The sequence below is a fragment of the Mycena indigotica genome (genome assembly GCF_014461135.1).
Source record: "Mycena indigotica strain 171206Taipei chromosome Unknown Mind.scaff0002, whole genome shotgun sequence".
NCBI lineage: Eukaryota > Fungi > Basidiomycota > Agaricomycetes > Agaricales > Mycenaceae > Mycena > Mycena indigotica.
In genome coordinates this window covers 5593289-5599308 of record NW_023503001.1, presented here as the reverse complement: position 1 = coordinate 5599308, position 6020 = coordinate 5593289, and positions in this window count along the sequence as shown.

Genomic DNA, 6020 nt, shown 5'->3' with positions numbered 1-6020 from the left:
GACTAATATTCTGTCAGCGTCGGGCTCGGGCCGTATCGGGGCGTCGGGGGGTCCGACTTCGAAGGGGTCTGAGGAGCACGAGAGATGGGTATTCGCCCAGAGAATAGACGATATTAGCCTAGCGACTACATCTTGTAAGTACGACTTTTATACGCTACGGTATTAGGGATGGATCGGATGGGCGCCAGGTCCCAGGGCGGATCGGATGGGCGCTGCGTAGGGCTGTAGGGGTGAACGGAAGGGGTTGGAAGAATGAGGGGGCGTCCAGGAGGACGGCGGTATACGGGCCCCGTGCGGCCTTATGGCCCGGACGGCCCGACCCGAAACGTGACAGGGACCTTGCAGTGAATGATAAGTGAACTGTTGCACCACTTACCCACTTGCTCTGTTTGGAACTCTTTACACCAATGTTGCACTCTGCCTGCTTGTCATGACTAAGAGTTTATTAAGCTCAGGTTGAACGAATTCAGTTTGAATTGAGTGTCTGGAGCCAGGAGGTTTGCTTGTGACATAACTTGTTATGATCAAATCGTGGTACTTCAAGTCTAACTGTGTAAGTAGAGGTATAGCTGATTACAGAAGTTTGTGTGGGCATGGAGCTTTGTTCGTTGTTTGTGAGTGTTGTGGTGCTGTAAGAGTTAACACTGGTGTAAGATATTCAGTGGAACTTCTCGACTATATAGTATAGGAAAATTTTTGACAGAATTGGAGCTTGAATGAGCTCCACAACCTGCACAAACTTCTGCAATCAGCTGTAAGTAGAATACTTCATAGAATCATATGGCATGTGATATCACACAGAAACATTTTTCTCATACTGGTCTGGAATCTTGGCAACAGGTTCTCTGTTAGTGGTCCTTGCCACCCTTTTGCTATTCATTGCAGTAACAAAACTTGCAGCATCATTCATGGTGGCTTGAAATGTTCACGGTTGAAGGGACTTGGAGCTGCAGTGTATCGGTAGGTGCAGGTGGCTAGGAGAGGACATATGGTGAAAAGGTGGGGGTGTTCAAATTGGTGTATTTAGAGTCGAGGGAGATGGGACATTGGTCAGGATAAAATTCATTTTGTACAACATACCAAGGGTCTATGCCAGTGATATGACATCACAGCCATGATTCAACAATATTTAAGTGGGGAACATTCCTGGGAATGAGTGACTTCCTATAAGGAAAAAGAAATTAGATGCAATTTCTGAGCGGTGCCAATCTATTACTTTTTTAGCTAGAAATTCATGTTTGAAGACTGTGGCTTCCTGTAAGAATAAATAATTTTGGATGTGATTTGACGCAATGGTTGAGATCATTACATCATCCAATGTGATCAGTATTTATTATGACCAATATGATGCAGAAAAGGGGAGTGATGCCTAGATTATCAGAATTAGTCTACATATTAATAAAGAGAACACATGATAATTTGAGTGTCAGGGGAACCCCCACCTTGGCATCTGTCCATCACATCTCGGCATCAGACACCTGTCCATCAATTACCTACGTGATGCCCAAGCGACTGTCATTTTGTTCACCGATAGGAATCAACGTAGGTAATGCATCAGGATCTGCAAGAAGATCCTCTTGGGACCTGGCATGCGACATGGCGCAGGCATATTGCATAGAGCAACGATCATTCTTGGTGCATCAAGAGCGCGGTATATAGTTGGCTACCTGGCAGGTGGACCCTCAGAGTATCTTCTCTTTGAATCCTGCCAGACCTTGATCTCAGGCCTTGGTTGCCCTTACATTGAGCTGTAATAGCCTTTTCAATCTAATTCAACTATCAAAATGAACTTCCTGTTGATTATGTTACCAAATCAGGAAACATAAAATTTTGTTAAGTAGTAAGAAGGTATAATTTGAACTTGGGAGACATGAACTGTAATTTTCAAGAGTGTGTCAAAGTGTTTCTAAAGCCTAGAACTCCTTGAATTGCACTGTTATTATTGATTTTAGTCTGCTAGAAGTGGAAACCATTTGAACTATTTATTTAACTTGAAAAATAAAATGGTCATTTAAATGGTTATTACCATTTGTAAACATTTACAAATAGAAAAGGTTGGAGCCCTAGAATTAAAGAAAGCACAGTTGTGTGCTTGTGCTAGGATGTACTAAGTACCTATATTGCTGGCGCAGCTCATTAGTAAGCAAGATATCACACTGTGACACTGTATGACAGTGATCACAGCTGTCCCAAAATGGTAAGTTTTCATGATAGAGGCAAGAAAACAGTTTATTTAGGGGGTTCTGACCCTGTGAATAAATCTGAGCACCTTTGAGGTTTACTGTAGACCCAAATGGGGATCTCAGTCCGATGGGGTCCTGGGATGCCTGGCATCTTGGCAAAGGGGTTTATTTATGCAAAATTCATCAAATTCCCCTTATGGGAAGTTGTTATATCCATATCGACTCTGGCATTCAATTCCGATATCGACTCCGGTATTTGGTTTTTACGCTGATGAGTGTGGAGTGGGGACAGCAAATGAGCTCTCTAACTAACCAAACCAACAAAAACAACCAAAACTCCACTTTTCGTAGAGAGAAAGATGTATAATGTCGAGTAGGAAAAGTCACAAAACCCAAAAATCGTCAACTCCTTGTGCGAGTACAGGCCCCTGTGAACAGAGCCTTGGCACAAATGTGTAAGGTTGTAGGGTTGATACGAGTTTCTTGCGAAAAACGTTGATTTGTTGTGCCCCAAAGCGTACTATCGACGAAACTCAGCAATAGAGAAGCGCCAATACGATGCCCGGAGAGTTTATACTCGTTGGATCAGGACTAACTGCCTTAAACCCTCTGAGTTGTCTCGAGTCAGGAACTAACTGCCTTAAACTCTCGACCAGCAACCGAAACCCAATAAACAGCAACCGGAACTCTTGTATTCAGCAACTGAAACCCTCAACCAATAATCCTTCCGACGCGATAATACTATTTCAAAGAGCTAGCAAGATAGATTGACGAGCTAGATCCCCAGATGCACCTAGTAGAGCGGGGCAATCCGTGAACCTGCCAAATACAAAACAGAGATATAAATACTAAACAGAAATTGATAGAATCAGGGAAAATCTCGAGTAAGAAAAGTAGTCCATGTGCATATTGTATAGGTATCGTTTCGCCATACGGCCCAGAGTCGAAAATCCAGGTCCAGATGACTGGCATCGCGTGTATTGGAGTCAATGACCTGTGTAAATCTTCCGTGTTCGCGACCATCTAGTTTGTCTTGTGAAGAATCCCTCGATCTTGAGTAGGATAAGTGGATAGCTCTGCTTCCCAGCTTTCGATTGACACCCATAACTCGTATCTTGTGCATATGGCCTCAGCGGTGGTTGTCCCAACTCTCCTGGCGCATTTCCAATGTTCAGATGATCTGTTCCTCGACAGTGTTTTAGAGTCGCCGTTGATCACAGGTCCAGGCCCCAATCAATTGAGTAGGTTTTTGCCGTTTAACCGTCCCTTGGCACTCTCGATCCTCCAGCATGATCCGAAACCACGTTCCAATGATGTCAGTCGTCGATGCCAACAGAGATAGGGGTGTCCCTTATCTAGGAGAAGTCGATCCCGAGTCTCCACTGAGCGCCAAACCGAATATGCCTTTTAGAATACACTCCCTTTGGGTATTTTGCATAGAATTGGATAGATTCTAGCGTAGAACGGGCTCTGCGAACTTTTCCTAGTCAAGATTTTGGAATCACTGAGAGCGATTTGATAGATTTTGACTGGAGTTTGACTAGTTCTTGTTCAGGTAATTCCCTAGTTGACCATTCGGGACTCATGTCAACTCTGAGACGTGCGCTGAGCAACAAAATCGACAAAAATAGTCGTTTCCTGGTCTGTCCCAGACTGCGGCTTATCAACGCAATGAAGATTTACTGAGCATTTCCAATTACCCTGACTTATAATCTATGCAATCACCTATGCCTTGTTCCTCGTATGCAACTGCTCTTCTACTTTACTTGACTTCGTTCTAATCTTGTTGCTTACTTTGTTATACCTTATTCTGTTTCCGTTACTTCTCATACTATAGATACTTTGATGTATTATCACGTACTTCAGTTTGTAAATTAACATTGCTGGTCTCTATCTCTCAGCGTCATCTCGACTCTGCTCTTCTCTTCTTGTCTTGTCTTGGGCCCTGATCGGGTGCGCATCATTCACGCGAGAACGCGTGAATGTCACATTTTGTCACAGGCCGCGCGTCTTCCTTCCTGACGGCCACTATGCTGCCCAGTGTAGTCCCCCACGCTATCCGGCGCCGGCGCCACGCCCTCTTCGTGGCTATTGTTGCCTCAGAATATCTTGCAAACACCTTGCTGCGTCTGGAGCAGCCCATTGCAATCCCCATGCATACTTCCATACTCACTGGAAAAGAATGGCTCGACGAACTGATATACGGCCATGAACAACGCTGTCGTAATCAGCTGGGCATGTCGCCTGCAGCCTTCTGTTTGCTATGCTGGGAACTCGTCATCAACGGCGGCCTTACCCATGGTCGAAGTATTACCGCTCCAGAACAAGTTGCCATCTTCGTCTACTGGCTCGTTCATGGCAGTAGCCAACGAGAGCTGATGGAGCGATTCCAGCACTCAGGCGATACCATCAGCAAGTATACTAACCGCGTCCTCCGCCTTGTCTGTGGCCCATTCTACGCCAAATATATTCAGAATCCGCGCAACGAGACTCCCACCAAGATCCTCGAAAATCACCGTTACTATCCATTTTTCCGTCATTGCCGTGGTGCCATTGACGGTGTACATATTCTTGCTCATGCCCGGGCTGTCGACATGATGCGCTATCGCGATCGCCATGGACAAATAACCCAAAATGTGCTTGCCGCATGCGACTTCGACCTCAGATTTGTCTTCGTCATGGCTGGCTTTGAGGGCACAGCCGCCGATGCGCGTCTTCTCTGCAGACTGCCCGACGCAAAGGACTCTACCTCCCTATCCCATACTTTTTCCTTGGAGATGCTGGCTTCCCCAACTGCAAATTGCTGATGACACCGTTTCCCGGCGTTCGGTATCATCTGAGCGAATGGAGGCGTGGTGGACGTCAACCAGAGAATGCAGAGGAGCTGTTCAATCTGCGCCACTCCAAGCTGCGGAATGCCATCGAGCGAATTTTTGGGGTCATCAAACGACGCTTCCATCTCCTACTTGTCCGGCCCGAGTACAGCTATGTCATTCAGTCGATGATTGTTTGTGGTGCCGCCGCGCTCCACAACTTTCTCTGTATTCATGGTGGCCTGGGGGGACTTGACGACCTGGACGACTACGAAATCGATGCACCATATCTCCATGGGCCCAACTTTGGCAACCCGCTGGCTCAAGCAGTCACCGCCCGAAGAAACCCGTATCGCCAACGCTCGACGGACAGCCATTGCCAACAGTATGTGGGCCCAATATGTGCTCGAAAACAGCGACGAGGAGCTCAATTCAGATGAGGAGTAGTAGTAATACAGCTGGTGTCCATAACGTAAAGAATAAAACTATGTATCCATTTCCTCGTCGTCATCGGGTGCGTAGCTGTCGGGGACGGGAAGTCCTTGTTCGATGAAGATGGCTTTGAGAAGTGCAAGCTGATGCACGCGGGCCGGAGCGGTAGTCAGTGTACGGGCAGCGTTGACATCGTTGCTGAGTTTAGCCATTGCTGCGACATAGTAGCGGGAGCCTTTCGGAAGGAGAGCGCGGTCATTCTTGAAGAGCTTATTTATTTCGTCAACATGAGTGGTGTCCGCCTTCGTAACAATAGGAGCTGCCATATTCTGCCCAACGAGACGAAGAGACTGGGCCATTTGGGACCCAGCCTCGGCATTGCGACGGGCCACAGTACCGCTGGATATCGAGCGCTCGCGATGGCGGGAGGCGGAAGATTCGTCAGATGCAAGCTGGCTCTTTGCGTCAACCTTGTCAGGAGAATCGTCGTTGCCATTCTCTTCATGTGCCGAAGTGCGGAGACGTTTGCGCCGAGATTTAAGCTTCGCAGGGTTAAGAATTTCGTCTTCATAGAGCTTGGCAGTCGTAGCGG